Source organism: Chenopodium album, chromosome 8, assembly GCF_948465745.1.
Source record: "Chenopodium album chromosome 8, dcCheAlbu1.1, whole genome shotgun sequence".
In the NCBI taxonomy this organism is placed as follows: Eukaryota; Viridiplantae; Streptophyta; class Magnoliopsida; order Caryophyllales; family Amaranthaceae; genus Chenopodium; species Chenopodium album.
Genome location: NC_137841.1, coordinates 25,802,636 through 25,819,189, shown reverse-complemented (window position 1 = coordinate 25,819,189; position 16,554 = coordinate 25,802,636). Strand labels below are relative to the sequence as shown.

At 39.8% G+C, this 16,554-nt stretch overlaps 1 long non-coding RNA gene across 1 annotated transcript; it reads left to right on the top strand.

Moving 5' to 3' along the window:
* Window positions 1-801: 801 nt before the first annotated feature.
* Window positions 802-4,937, top strand: LOC145641788 (uncharacterized). Its single transcript, XR_014115524.1, has 2 exons — window positions 802-3,983; window positions 4,304-4,937. It is a non-coding gene; the product is annotated as an uncharacterized LOC145641788 (long non-coding RNA).
* Window positions 4,938-16,554: the final 11,617 nt, after the last annotated feature.

Genomic DNA, 16,554 nt, shown 5'->3' with positions numbered 1-16,554 from the left:
ACAGTTTCTAGAGAACCACTTCAAAGAAACATAAACTATTTTACAAAATCTTGGCCAAACATACCCCGAGTAACGTAAATGAGTTTTATTGATCTACAATGGAAAAATGAGGTTTAAATAAGTGAAGTTAACCTTCTATTAGTTAAAACAAAAGAAAAGCGGATAATCAAATGAATAAAGTTTACTTATTTTTAATGTTATAAATTTATGTTAATTTTTTGGACAAAATAAGTTACACTTATAAATAATTGAGGCTATTTATACAATTAAATAAAGAATACTCCTATAACATAATATAGCAATACCGTGTACACACAACCACTTTTTTTTTTTCTTTTTTTTTTTTTTTTTTTTTTGGGGTGAAACACACAACCACTTATGCAACAAACACATGTACGGGATATTACAAATACATTGTACTTAACAATTATCTTCTCTTAATAAAAAAACCTAAACCCAAACTAAATTCCCATATAATATAAAATCACAAAGTTTCATATATGGTTGGCCATAATGTGTGACATGTGTTATTTATTTAGGGATTGCTCGGTCGGTTAGGGGTTACTCCATCAGAAATTACTCGGTTGGCCAGCCACGTAAAAAATGTACCTGATATAAAATTAAGGCGATATTAAATGTAAAAGGAAGAATTTGCGAAAAATAATACAACCTTTAATTGATTCTTTTTAAATAATACAACCTTTTGACTATACCCTAATATTACTAACTTTGACCCCCCATCTATTTTTAACAGGTATTTTTACTTTTAATTGGAAGAATACAAGTCAACATATATGTGACTGTACATTCTGTTCTAAACCACCATCACCACCATTAATATTTTCTATCTCGCCTTCAATGGTGGTGAAGGATCGGAACCTCTATATTTTTTTCCCTCCCATTTGTTGCAAGCATACGCTAGCAAATTTTTATTTATTTTTAAATATTTACAATCAATGGTTCATGTGTTTAAAAACCGTGAAAAAAACCCATTAAACAACTTCTTATTCTCTCTCTATATACTATCTTTTTACTTCTTCATGAAACTCCTCCAAAAAAAAAAAAAAAAAAAAAAAATCTCTCCTAACTCTCAATTTGGTACGTACACCTCTCAATTGAAGAAACGCCAACATCTTGAAGTGGCAATCAACAATCAAGAAGAACATTCATTTTACAAGATTGTACTTTCCCTTTGGCCGTCCATCTTGCGGGGGCGTATAAAGGATTTGATCAAATCATATTTATTGATATTGTTTATAGTTAGCAACCCCTTGATTTACTCTTTGGATTGATAGTCAAAGATATCCCTTATTCTTAGCTAATGTTCCTAGACAAGTACTCCAATGTATCTAGTCGTATTATATTGCTTAATCATGTACTATATATACTCATGGAATCACATCAATATAATTAAGCTTTCCAATATTCTCTTTCTCATAACTCTATCACTCCCTTCATTTCATCTATACTACTCACCATGGCAGGAGAAGATTAAAAAAAAAAAAAAAAATCAAAATCCGACCTTCGTCATTGAAGATAATCAACCACTAGCCTAGTGAAATTGACTTTGCATCCTAGAAGAGAAGCTGAAAGGAATTAAGACCCTGACAAGTGACGTTTCGGCCATGGTACGATCTTCTTTACCCTTCTAAAGTTAAATTTCTAAATTTCGCTGATTTAGGGTTAGTATTGTGGCAAAAAAATCTAGTCTTTATGGTTTATGTATGTTGTTTTGGGTTGGTTTTGTGTATAATTTATTGCTATGCGATTTTGTTTCATTGTTTTTGTAGGGTGGGTATTCTCTTAATAACTGTTGTGTGGATTAGATGATTAATGAATTGAAATTGGTTTAAATTGTCTTGAATTTGAGTGTATAAGTTGGCTAATTGATTAATTTAATGCTTAAGGCGAGTAATGTGACCCTAAGATTTTGGCATGGGAGACAATTTAAAAATGTACGGAATGGGGAGCTTGTATATATAGATGGAGAAGGCAAGACTTATACTGGTGACCCAGATGAGCTATGTTACTTTGACTTGATGGGGTTAGCTAAGACATGTTGGCAATATGAGAGTAGTGAAGGGTTGTTTTATTTAGTTCTAGGAACTTATATAATTAGTAGATCGGTTAAGGAGAATTAATGATGATGTTAAAGTGTTTGAGATGGGGGAGTATGTTGTGCAAAGTAGGAGTGTGAAGTTATATGTACTGCATAAAGATAATGTAAAACCAAGGGAGGCAGATAATGAAGTTCAGTCTAATGTGGAGGTTGTAGTAACTGATGTCACAAGAAACCCATAACCCAACACTAAAAAAAAAAGAAAAAAAAACACTCACTCCAAAGAGGGGACCACCCACTAAACTTATGTTTGTACCAAAAATTACACCTAAGAAACATGTGATGTTTGATTCTTCAACCACAAAAGACAAAGCCTCTATATCCACAATAGATTCTCAACTATCCTTAAAAGATGCTTCCACCTCAAAAGCTTCAAACCTTGTTCCTTTGACTAATCCAACTACTTCTTTAAAACCTGCACTCTCTCTCATCCTTCTGCTGGATAAATCATTGACCTAAAGAAAAACATATTGTATAGGGTAGCTCTTGCTGGGCTGCCTTGTACTCCGAGCCCTAACTACAAGATGTCCCTCTACTTGGCATGAGTACCTCAAACTACCTCTCAGGGGGCTAGTTATATAGGGTAGATCATGCTGAGCTTTCCTATGCCCTTAGCGCTATCTAAGGGGTGTGCTCTTATCCTATCCCAGATTTCCGGGCTCAAACTCGGGGTAGAGGCTTAAGTTTGAGGCTTTGGTAAAAAGCAAGATAAGTTGGCCATAGGCCGACTCGGGCTCAGACTCAAGGTAGAGGCTCAAGTTAGAGGCTCTGAGCAGAAGCATAATAAGTCGGCCATAGGCTGACCTGGGCTCTGACTCAGGGCTCAGGTCACAGGCTCTAGAAAGAAGCACGATAAGTCGGACACAGGTTGACCGCCTAGGCTAGGGTTATTTACACTATAAATACCCTAGACTCACCATAAGAAAAGTGGGTTAAGTAATATTTCTTTCTTTCTCTCTCTAAAAAGCATATTAAGCTTTCTTTTTCTCTCTCTCGAAAAAGCATATTAAGCTTACTATTCCCTCAAAAGACAAACATTTACTTAGCCATTGGAGGGTGTTCCTTGAAACCACCCCCAAGGGCAATTTTTGTTATCTCTCTTGCACGTCTGTCATTCGGTGTTGGCTAGAGTTTCCGATCGCCAGCTCGAGACCCTAGAAAAGTAGCCCAAGACCTAGCTGTGACGTTAGTGGTTCGACGACCTCACCGAAACCACACCCGAAACAATATATTTTTGACAAACTATTGATGATCTAGATCCATATGTTTATTATTAGTAGGAAGACTATGATTGAGAAGATAATAGGCCATAGAGTCCTCTACCTTGGAATGAGTTGTTAGGGGAGGATAATAGTGGAGATAGTGATTATCCAAATCATTAAGAAGCTTAGGATCTAGATCTAGAAGAAAGAGAAGATGATGTTGTAAGTGATATGGAATCAGAAGGGGAAGAGGATGAAAGTGATGGGGTGAGAAAATTGAATACATTGTGGGTGAATCAGAAGATAATGATGATGATGAGTTGAGAACAACTAAGGACAGGGTTGACAACTGCAACAACATGCTGTTACAAATTGCTTTTCAATTACCAAAAGAAGCCAGGAAGGGAAGGCTACGTGAACAATAACAACCACATTCGAAACAACAACTGCAGAGGCTAGTGCTTCAGAACCAAGGGAAGATAATGAGTATGAGCTAAGTGGGGATGAGATCCATACTCCACTTGGAAGTGGTAATGAGACTGAAGTGGGAATTAAGCAGAAGAGGGGTATGCTTGTGAGTTTGGATGCTAATTTTACTCAGTTTACTTGGAAAGTTGGTCAAAGATATGCAAATGACATGAATTCAAGCAAGCTATTGATAGGTATGCTATTATGTAGGGAAGAAACTTGAACTTTACACACATCAACAAGAACAAGAAGTAATTTGGTGTTAAGTGTGTGGGTGGGTGTCCATTTTACTTGTATTGTGCTAGGCACTTGATGAGTGTCATTTATGGCACTCATAGGGTAGCCTTTTAGGATGATTTCATCTTCCTTTTTATGCTTTCTTATCTTATTTTCGGTCCTTTTTCCTTTAATTCCTTTCTTTCCCTCTTTCCTTGTGTTTTTCGTGTTTTCTTCGTGTTTTCCTTTTATTTGGTTCTTTTTCCCTTTTATTCCTTTTCGTTGTTTGTTTTTGTAGGTACCTAGGATTTGTCTCTGCAAGGGAATCAAGATGGGCTATATTGACTAAGCAAGGAGGAAATAATCGGCTTGGAGAGGGCTCAGAGAGGGCATGGAGAGGGCATCAAGCCCTGCCAGTCTACCACGGGCGCTGGCTCTTATGCACCAAATTGGCAGATTTCGACCAGGAACTCACCGCGGTCTGGCCGCGGGCGCGGGTAGATTGGAGAGCCTGCTCGTACCAGAGAGACCGCGACCCTCTGATCATCCTTTGGGAGCAGGGGATTCGTCGCGCTTTTGCCGCGGGCGCGGGTGCTTTTGCTGCGGGCGCAGGCTAGAAGACCCGCGGGCGCGGATGTTGCCCAGAAATCCCGCGGAGTTTTTAATGGGTTCCGTACCCATTTTTCCGCGGGTGCGGGGTTTATTGGAGAGGGCGCGAGAATCCCGTTTTTCTTCTTTGCCTATAAATACACTTGTAATTCCTTTTTGAAGATAACTTTTAGATAATTTTCATTAGCTTAATTTTAGAGAGAGAAATTAGAGAGAAGTTAGAGAGAAGTTCTTGGTATTGGATTTGTATTTCAACATTGGATCAATTGTGCTTGGATTTCTTCATTTTCAATCATTAATGTTAGTAAGATTTTCTTCTTCTAGTTCATCTCTTACTTGATTGATTTAGTTTTATCTTTGATTGCTTGTATTGCTTGGATTTGAATTGGATATTGTAGTTGATATTGCTTTCTCTTGATCTTGATTTAGAATGATGATCAATGCTAATTCTAGTGATTTGTTCTTGAGTTACACCATGATTAGTGAATAGATTAGTTGCTTGGGAGAAGGGGAAGCATGCTTGATTGATAATTTGTGCTAGTTGATGATCTTTGATTGATTGAGTTGTTGTAATTAAATTGGTTGACATAGTTTTGCTTGTGATTAATTAGATTAGGAATGATCAACCTATAAGATTAATCTATATTGCATTGCATTTCTTAATGACATGACCATCAATTTGAGAATTGCTTTAATTGATTGAGTTTGATTGTGAATTTCCTTGATTAGCCATTCATAGTGACCCCTAGTTTGGCCGCTAGGAGATAGCTCTTGAACTCTCTTGATTGCTACTATTGTTTGTCCATTGCAATGCTTGAATCAAACGAAGAAATTGTCAATTAGCACGATTATTGAATTAGCATGTGGAACCAATATCCCTAGCATTTAGCTTATTGAATTACTTGATTAGTCTAATTTTGCTATCATAACACCAACCATTTTCTCACTTTAATCTCCGAAATAGCTTGATTTAGGCTAAAGATAACACCAACTAACTCCTTTGGGTTCGACCCTATACTTACCTATACTTGTTTTAGGTTGGTTTAGGATTTTATAAATAGTGTTTGATTTTGGGATAGGCAATTAACGACTAGTTTATTCCTCTATCAAAATGGCGCCGTTGCCGGGGAGTGAAATTGGTGCTTAGCTTTAGTTGTTGAGTCTATTTCATTTTAATTGAAAAAAAAAATACAAAAAGATTTTGTTTCTTAAGGCTACATTTGTAGCCATGCTACTAATATTTTCATTGAGTTTTGCATGCATAGAGCTCGTGATTGATCCATTGTGCCTTTTGACCCGGAAATCAAAAGGACTCTTTTGAGGAGAAGAATTGCTAGTCGATCCTTTGAATTTAGTTCTTCAAGCGAAGAAGGATTTGAAGAGGAATTAGGCATGGTAGATCAACCAAGAATTGCTTTGAAAGAATTGGGAATTCCCGGTGCGTACAAGTTTGAGAGTGGTATTGCTCCACCTACAACACCGGCGAATGACTTCGAAATTAGGCCGGCTATGATCGCTTTGATCGAAAGGAGACAATATAGCGGAGCTAAGAATGAGAGTCCGTTGAACCATCTCAAGGAGTTCGAAAAGTATTGCAACACTATCAAAGTGAACGGAGTTTCTCAAGAATTCATCCGGCTAAAGTTGTTTCCATTTTCTCTCATAGGCCGAGCCTTGGAGTGGTTAAATAAGGAGGTAAAGCCAAATTCCCTTCGAACATGGGATGAAGTCACCAAGGAATTCTTGTCCCGATTCTACCCACAAAAGAAAACGGCGGAGGCTAGATCTTTGATTCAAGGGTTCAAGCAAAGACCTAATAAAGCCTCTACGAAGCATGGGAGAGGTATAAAGAGTACCAAAGGGAATGTCCCCACCACGGAATTCCAACCTATCAGTCATTCAAATTTTCTATGGTGGCCTAAGTCCTCAAGGCAAATCATGCCTCGATGGGGGTGCCGGAGGTCCCATAATGAATCGGACGGAAGAGGAAGTGGTGGACATTATAGAGGACGTGGTTAAGTACTATAGAGATTGGCAAGATGGTGAGAGGGATTCAACTAGCAAGAGTGGCTCTTTGGTGTACTCTATAGACCATCTAAATGCGATCAACAACTTATCCTCACAAATGACAAACTTGGGGAAAGAAATGACCGCAATCAAGGCCAAGTTGGAAGGCTCCTTTTCTTCTCAAGCTTCGAATTCTCCCTCCCAATTTAAGGGGAGAGGTACCTTTTCTAACTCTCAACCCCCTCCCTCTTCAGATAACATGCCTAGTGGTTGCTTGTTTTGTGATGCATGTGGATCTTATGATCATGACTCTTGTAATTGCCCTCATGCTTCTCCGGAATGTGGTGATGATTTTGATAATAGTGAGAGTGAACATGTGAATTATGTGTCAAATAATAATGTGCAAAGGTTTGATAATCAAAGAGGTCAATGGAATAGGAATTACCAAAACCAAGGTAATTTTGACAACTCTAACCAAGGTGGTGGTTATAGGAACCAAGGGAACCAAAATTCTCGTGGCAACTATAATAATCAAGGTTATAGTAGTCAAAATCACAACCAAAATTATGGTAATCAAAACCAAAGTTATGGAAATCATAACCAAGGTAGTGGAAACCATAATCAAGGTTATGGTCAAAATCAAAATAGGGGTAATTGGAACAATCAAGGTAGGGGAAATTTTCAAAATAATTCTCAAAGAGGTCCCCCACCTGGATTTGTTCCAAAGACTCAAGGTGAAAATTCCTATTCACAATCTTCTTCTTCTAGGACCAATTTGGAGGAAATAATTGAAAATCAAACCAAGTTGTTGAACACATATATGGCCGTTAGTGACAAGAAGTTCAATGAAATGATGGCCCACAACAAAATGCTCGAAAACCACATTTCTCAACTTGCTAGTGATTTGAAAGACCAAGCAAGCCCTTCTTCTTTACATTCCCAAGGCCTAGATCCCAAGAAATCCGTGAATGCTATTGGTACAAGGAGTGGTAAGGTTCTTGAGGAGAGATTGCCTAGGAAGAGTGATAACAAGGAGGTCCCCAAGGAAGTTTTGGTTGAGAATGAGGGAAGTAGAGCATCTTTAGATGAGGTTGTGGTTGAGACACCAAGAGAGGTGAGAGTAAAGAAAGAGATTGTGAAACCCAAGCTCCCTTATCCCCAAAAATTCATGAGACACAAATTGGATGAGCAATTTGGGAGATTTATTGATATGCTCAAACAACTTCACCTTTCTCTACCTTTCACCGATGTGATCAACCAAATGCCTAATTATGCCAAATTCCTCAAAGACATTTTGAGCGGAAAGAGGACTTGTGATGTCGTGGAGACAATCAATTTGACTGAAAATTGTAATGCAATCATCATTAACAAAATGCCACCCAAGTTGAAAGACCCCGGAAGCTTTTCCATCCCTTGTGCTATTAACAAGATGCAATTTGATAATGCCTTATGTGACTTAGGAGCTAGTGTAAGTTTAATGCCATATTCGGTTTATCAAAGACTCGATCTAGGGGAACTCTTACCTTCTAACATTACCTTGCAACTAGCCGATAGGTCAATCAAGTTTCCAAAAGGTAAAGTGGAAGATGTTCCATTGAGGGTTGGGAAGTTTGTGTTCCCGGTGGATTTTGTTGTCTTAGAAATGGATGAAGATGTTACCATTCCAATTATTCTAGGTAGACCCTTTCTTGCTACCTCGGGTGCTATGATAGATGTAAAGTGTGCAAAGATTTCCCTTAAGGTAGGAGATGAGGTCATAGAATTCGATTTGAATAAAAGCATGAAATATCCAAGTTCTTCTCTTGAAAATTGCATGATGATTGACTCTCTTGATCATGTTGTGTCTTCCATGCATGAGCACTTGCTCACCTCTAACGATGCTCTTGAGAATGTTTTGTTGAACAAAGACAAGCTAGGTGTACCATGCAAGGAGGTAGCATTGTATGAGGAATTGCTTAATAGAATCATGGAGGAAGTGGATGAACAATTGTGCTTGAAGATCTCAAGCCATGAAGCTTTGCAAGCGGCCGCAACAAAAGAAGGTAAAGGTGTGCCTATGGTAGAGCTCAAACCTCTACCATCACACCTTAGGTATGAATTCTTAGGCCCAAATTCCACTTACCCCGTAATTGTTAGTGCATCCTTGAGCGAGAGCCAAGCTCAAGCGTTATGTTGTGTCTTGAGAAAGCACCAAGGTGCTTTGGGCTATACTATCGATGATCTTAAATGTATAAGCCCCGTTTTGTGTACGCACCACATAACGCTTGAGGAAGGCACCCTTCCTTCTATTGAACGACAAAGAAAGCTACACCCTCAAATGGGAGAGGTGGTGAAAAAAGAGATCACCAAGCTCTTGGATGCGAGAATCATATTCCCCATCTCAAGCTCTAGGTGGGTTTCTCCCGTTCATGTCGTTCCTAAGAAGGGGGGTATTACCGTAGTCAAGAATGAGAGTGGTGAGCTCATTCCAACTAGGACGGTCACCGGTTGGAGGATGTGTATAGACTATAGAAGTCTAAATACATTCACAAAAAAGGATCACTTTCCCCATCTATTCATTGATCAAATGTTAGAGAAATTAACAAGGCACAAGTTCTATTGCTTCCTTGATGGCTATTCGGGATTTTTCCAAATTCCAATCCACCCCGAAGATCAAGAGAAGACAACATTTACATGCCCCTATGGGACCTTTGCCTATAGGAGAATGCCCTTTGGCCTTTGTAATGCCCCCACAACTTTCCAAAGGTGCATGATGAGCATTTTTGGAGACATGTTGGAGGAAGAAATGGAGGTATTTATGGATGATTTCTCCGTAGGTGGGTTTTCATTTGAAGAGTGCCTAGTTAATCTTGAGAAATGTTTGGCTCGGTACGTAAAGGTTAATCTTGTCTTGAATTGGGAGAAATGCCATTTCATGGTGGAGGAAAGGATATTGCTTGGGCATAAGATCTCTCATAAAGGAATAGAGGTGGATAAGGCCAAAATTAAAGTTATTGAGAAGCTTCCACCTCCGGTGAATGTCAAGGGAGTGAGATCATTTTTGGGTCATGCGGGTTTCTATAGAAGATTCATCAAGGATTTCTCACTCATTGCCAAGCCCCTGAATGATCTTCTTCAAAAAGATGTTGAGTTCGTTTTTGATGATAAATGCTTGGAAGCATTTAATAGATTGAAGAAGGCCCTAATCTCTACCCCCTTTGTTCAAGCCCCAAGATGGGATCTACCCTTTGAATTGATGTGTGATGCTAGTGATTGGGCAATTGGAGGTGTTTTGGGACAACGTGTGGACAAGAAGCTTTATGTGATTTACTATATGTCCAAGACACTAAATGGGGCCCAAAAGAATTACACAACAACGGAAAAAGAATTCTTGGCCATTGTTCACTCTTTCGAGAAATTCCGGTGTTATTTGTTGGGTTCCAATACCATTGTCTTCACGGATCATGCGGCTCTCAAGTATCTCTTTGCCAAGAAAGAGTCCAAGCCAAGGTTTATTCGTTGGGTTCTTGAATTACAAACTTTTGAAATAGAGATTGGGGATAAGAAGGGTGCGGAAAATGTTGTGGCGGATCATCTTTCTCGCCTTTAGGGTGATCAACTTCATGATGATGGTCTACCAATTGAAGATAGAATGCTTGATGATGTCTTGTATGTCATTAAGGTTAAGGATCTCCCATGGTATGCCAACTTGGTGAACTTTCTAGCATGTGGGGAGTTTCCACCTTCTTTCTCCAAGAACCAAAAGAAGAAGCTCAAGAGGGAGGCAAGACATTACTTGTGGAATGAACCAATCTTGTATAAACGCGGGGTGGATGGCTTGCTTTGGCGTTGTGTCCCGAATGAAGAGGTGCCAAGTGTTCTAAAGATGTGCCATTCGGATCCAAGTGGCGGTCATATGGTCGTTTCAAAAACCGCCACTAAGGTTCTTCAATGTGGTTTGTGGTGGCCGTATCTCTTCAAAGATTCATGGGGCTTTGTAAAGTCATGCGACCGATGTCAAAGGGTTGGAAATATCTCCAAGAGGAATGAGATGCCTCAACATCCTATTCTTGAGTTAGAGGTGTTCGATGTTTAGGGGATTGACTTCATGGGACCATTCCCATCTTCATATGGTAATCAATTCATACTTGTGGCTGTGGACTATGTTTCTAAATGGGTTGAGGCCATTGCCTCCCCTACTAATGACCACAAAGTAGTGTTGAAGTTGTTCAAAAAAATCATCTTCCCAAGGTTTGGCGTGCCTAAGGCTATGATAAGCGATAACGGATCTCATTTTGTTCACAATGCCTTCCAAAAGATATTGAGGAAACATGGAGTGCATCAACGGTTCGGCCTTCCATATCATCCTCAATCGAGTGGCCAAGTCGAGGTCTCCAATCGTCAAATAAAGCTCATTCTTGAGAAGACGGTTGCAAGGAATAGAAAGGATTGGTCGGACAAGTTAGATGATGATCTTTGGGCTTATAGGACGACTTTCAAGACGCCTATTGGTACCACTCCATATTGCCTTGTCTATGGCAAGTCTTGCCATCTCCCGGTGGAGCTTGAACACCGTGCTTTATGGGCAATCAAAAAGATAAACTTTGATTTAGAAAGTGCGGGGGAGAAAAGGTGGTTGGATATTCATGAGCTAGAGGAGCTTAGACTTGATGCTTATGACTGTGCTAGCACCTACAAATCTCGTTCCAAAGAAGCTCATGATAAGCTTATTGAGAAAAAGGAGTTTTGTGTGGGTGATAAAGTCCTCCTCTACCACTCGAGAATGAAGTTATTTCCCGGAAAACTCATGTCAAAATGGAGTGGTCCTTTCTTGGTGAAAGATGTTTTTGCTAATGACATCGTGGAGATTTCTCCTTTGGATTCCTCATCTTCTTTCAAGGTTAACGGTCATCGGCTTAAGAAATATTTTGATGGAGTGTTTGTTGGTCTTATTCATAAAATGATTCTTTTCAAACCACCTTGAGTGGGGTGGTAAACGTCGAGCTAACGACGTTAAACAAAAGCGCTTACGGGAGGCAACCCGGATTCTCACCTTTACTTTCTTTTCCTTCATTTCTTTTATTTTTGGTTTTTTGTTGATTTTTGCTCTTACCCTTCCTTGTGTTTTTGGTTTGTTTTGTAGGGTGCCTTCATTCATCATATCTGGACTAAATATGTTTGTTGAGGGTGATAAGAGGTTTTGAAGTGCAGGGGAGAGGGCACCCCGCGGGCTTGGAGAGGCCTCGGGTGCCCTTTCTTTCAACAAGTGGAAATCGGATCAGTAGCTCTTCGCGGTCTCTCCGCGGGCTCTCCGCGGGCGCGGGTGCCTTAGAGAGAGCGCGGGGGAAATTCAGAGAGGGCGCGGCTCATTTTCTCAAATTTGGATCAGGAACTCTCCGCGGTCCCTCCACGGGCGCGGCAATATTGGAGTGGGCGCGCCTTTGCCGGGAAAGGGCGCGGGCATCTGTGTTTTTAGTAGCCCGGTTCCTCTCTCTTTCTCTCTCCTCTCTTATTTTCCCTTTCACTCTTAATTTTCCCCATTCTCTTTCTTCCTCCTCTCAAACCCTAACCCCCAAATCATCTCTTTCACTCAATTTTACTCAAATTCACCCTTATTTTCTCTTAAATTTCCATCTAAACTTCCTTCATACTCCATTTTCATCAAGTTCGCTCTTCTTTCTCGTGGTTTTCTTCGGGAATTTCGAGTTTACTCAGTTTTGTGCTTGCTTTGAGTCTTCAATCTTGGTATACTTCTCACTTTTGTTTTATTTTTGTCAATTTCAATTGATTTTTATGCATTGGTTGTGAGTGGCCTTGATTAAGCTTGAGTATGATATTTTTAGTTGTTTGTATGGTGGTTTTGGAATTATTTTGGATGTTTTTTGTGCTTCTTTTTGTGATAGATTGTTAATATTGTTGGTCGTTGTTGGATTTTTGGTTGTTTGTTGCTTGTAACAGGTACTTTGTAGTTTGTGGTGGTTTTGGGTGGTCTTGTGAACGGAGGTTTGTTCACGTTGGTGGTAGTGTTGAATTTGGGTGTTTTTTGTGATTCATTGTGTTGGTTGAGCTTGAAACTATGGATTTGTTGAGGAGAGTTAAGAGTAGCAAGAGAAGTTCAAACCAATCCCCTGGCCAATCCTCTCGTGGCCAACCTTCAAACACCAAACCCCCTCAAAACCAAACTACTCAAGATAATGCCCCACCTCCTCCTTTACCCGCTCTCAAATTTCATAACCGGGCTAAACACACCCTTATCTATAATAAAATGAAATCCCGAAAATTTAGACCGCCCCGCAACTATTTTGCCGAGGATATGAAAAAATTGGGTATTGATGCCGATCTTAACATTTTGCTCCGTAATCTTGGTTTGGATGAGTTTGTAAAGTCATCCCCCCGAACTTATTTGGAACCATGCATTGAATTTTTCTTCACCTTTGAGTTTAATATGACGGGGGATACCGACTATATCATCTCTTTTCAACTTTTCAATTCCAAGCATACCATGAACCTTGCGGAATTCAACAAAGCCCTTGGTTTCAACCCAAATACCGACATCTTTGAGCCCTTGGTTGCCCTTCACAAGACCGAATACAATGAGGTTGCTTGGTAGAGAGCCATATCTAGGAAGAAGTCGTTTGACTCTAAGGAATCGCTTGCTAGCGAGATCATTCACCCGACTCTTCGTATTCTCCATCGGATTCTTGGGTATACAATGTTTAGTAAGCAAGATCTTGGGAAGCTTTCGAGGGAGGAGATCTTGGTGCTTTGGATGGCTACAAGGCCGGATTTGGGGCCAAGGTTGAATTTTGGGTATCTTTTCATGAATTGTTGTAAGTTGATCACCAATGGAAAGAAGACGGGTGAGATTCATTGTGGTGGTATGATTACTAGATTGGTGCATTATTTCAAGCAAGAGCGTTTCTTAAGGTCTTGCACTCCGATTGGAAAGAGTGAAGACATGTATTTGGATATGAAGCAACTTAACACCTTGCGCTTCATTTCTAAGACTAAGGGAAACGGTGGGTATTCTTGGCTAGTGCGTAATGTGCACCATTGTATGCTCCCAAACCCAGCTGCCACTTCAATCACTCGAGAGGCTAGGATTGTTTGGAGGATTCCCGAGGATAATGGGAGGGTTGAGAATGTTATGGAGGAGGATGATGGTGATGAGGACGATGATGATGATGATGGGCATGATGGTGAAGGTGGAGAAGGAGAAGGTGGTGAAGAAGAGGAAGATGAAGAAGAGAAACAACAACAACAATGGCAATTTCAGCATGAACAACAACAACAACCGCAGCAAAGAGGAAGAAGAAGACAACAACATCACCAACAAAACAATCGAGGAGATGCATATCTCCGTGAGATGGAGGCTATGCGTGAGCATATGGAGCGCATGCAATTGAACATGCAAGGTATGTATTCGAACCAACAAACTTTATCTTTTCAAACTAGCGCCCTATATGACGCTAGTGTGCGTAGGGGGGAGGTCACTCCTCCGGTAAACTACCCTTATGTGCCGCCCCAACAAGGGCCGGTGCCATCTTGGGGTGGTGACAACCTCCCCACGTACCCATATTGGCCCGGGTTACGAACCCGGATGAGCCAAGGCGTGACTTCCCAAATGAGTCCGGTCATTATGACTACCGGGTCTCGGGGGGAGTGATTATCAGGGTGACCCCGACTACTACTATGTTCACCCCACTCATCCCGAGCTCTGTTTTGGGTGTTTTTGTCCCTTAGGAGAGTTACGTCACGAAGTCTGATCCGGCTGAGCTGTACCTGCAAAATAACGGAGACTCCGGGTGGTTGGAGCTCCGCCTTCGACGGTCAAGTTAGTAACTTGAAACGGAATAAAGAAAACGGAAATTTAGGTGGGTATCTGCTCGGATTCCAAGCTTTGGTCTTTCTCTGATGTAAGAGAATGCAGGTGTAATAAATGATTGAATGTGTCCCCAAAATGGGGAAATATCTCCCTATTTATAGGGTCGTTGGAAAATGTGCCCCTACCTAGGTCACTTGACCTAGATTTTAGTGGGCTGCGCCGTTTTACGGCGCTCCTAGGGATTTGGGCCCTTGAAGGCCGCCATTTCAGAGGCATATCTGGGGGCGCCAAGTGTCAAGAGGATGTTGAGCCACATGGGCCACCCTGACCTCGACACGTGGCGTCCTCTCATTAGTCCACGTGTCTAGGGTAAAAATACCCTAAACATTTGCCCCTCACAGGTCACACGTGCGTACGTGGGGCCTGTGACACGTGTCCACCTGTAGACACCCATTTGTGTCTCCCCAAAACCAAACCCGGTGATGAGTACCTTTCACGTCGAATCATAATCGAATGAAACAAAAGTGTTGAAAGGTCTAGTGTAGCGGAAAGTTTTATTTCTTTTATTTTCTCCCTGTTTTGGAAAACTTTATTTTAAGAAAACAGCTAGCCAGGGTTGACGCCAATCCTGTTTTGTGATCTTCAGACTCTGTTTTGTTAAATTATCTTTTTTTGGCTGATTTTCTCTATAAATATCGTATCAAAAACTCCGTTTTCATTCACGAATTCTCATCAACAATTAGTTTGAATTTGCTTTCATCAACAATCATTAATTCTTTAGCATTCTTTCTTTCTTGCTTTTTCATACAAAATTCCGCATTCACAAGATCTAGAAAGACCTAGCCATATTCGAAGTTGCCTTCGCCCTAGACGTGAAAGGTTTAATTTCTGAGGGTTTGGTCCCAAATCTCTATTTCAATTATTTAATTTAATTGTTTTGATTATTATTTTCCTTGAAGTTACTAACGTGTGTATTTTGTAATTAGAAAGAGGTACTAGACATCAAAGTAAGTACTTTAATTGATTTATTGATTTTATGATGTAGATATCATGTTTATATTGTTATTATGATGTTCCTAGTATCATGTCTAGGTTAAATTTAATATTAAATATGATTGTTATGATGCTTCCTATGTTCTTCCTAATATTAATTCATGTTAGTATCATGTTAGGGTTAAAGATTTGATTTTTATTGCTTAGTGACATGCTAGGGTTTGTTATTAATCTTGTTAGTATCATGCCTAGGATCTTGCTATGTTTATTATGCTTTAATATTAACATGAATATGATTATGATTATGATTATTATTATTTTGATGATGATTATTTTATTTATGATTATTATTATTCATGATATTGATTATTTATTGTGTTGCTTGATTATTTATATTTATTGCTTGATCACGCCTTTATGCATGCTTAAAGGGAATTTGTACTTGTAATCATGCTTAATAAGATAATTAATAATCTTGTTTAGGTTAATTGTGATTATAATTCAAGTGATCGCCAATAATAGTTTATTTGTGCATTAATGTTCAACCAACATAGATTAAACAGGTTTAGGGTTAATCCTATTGATTGCATGTTAGTCAGAAAGCGCACATGAATACGATTAGAATAAAGTAGAGGCCTATTATTACGGCAGGTTCAATCTCTTTTAGGTTGGATTTGTACCTTCATCCCCGGACCCTTATTTTGTTCATGACCTTATGGAGTTGACGATCTCTTGGATCGTTAAGGGGTGTAACCTTCACCTCGTGAACGATTTACAAGTTCCTTAAAAACTTGTTGGCGACTCTTTTGCTCTATCTTCTTCCCTTTTGGACGCCACCGTACTTTAGTGTATGATCACAGTGGGGTTCAAGCTAGTGGGATTAAAGGCTTGAAATTATTCCCTACACCACCTTTTATAGGTGAACAATAACGGGTAAAATTTTTGAATTTCAAATCAAAAATTTTCCCCCTACTTTTACTTTCTATAAATAGAAAGTTACCCCCCTCCTTTTCACACCTCACGTTCACATTGACTTTTTAGAGAGAGAAAAAGAGAGATTCTAGAGAGAGATTTCTCTGCTCCCGTTTGCGTCACAGCAAGTTTCAAGCTTCCGAGTGCTAGCAGTTCATCACCCG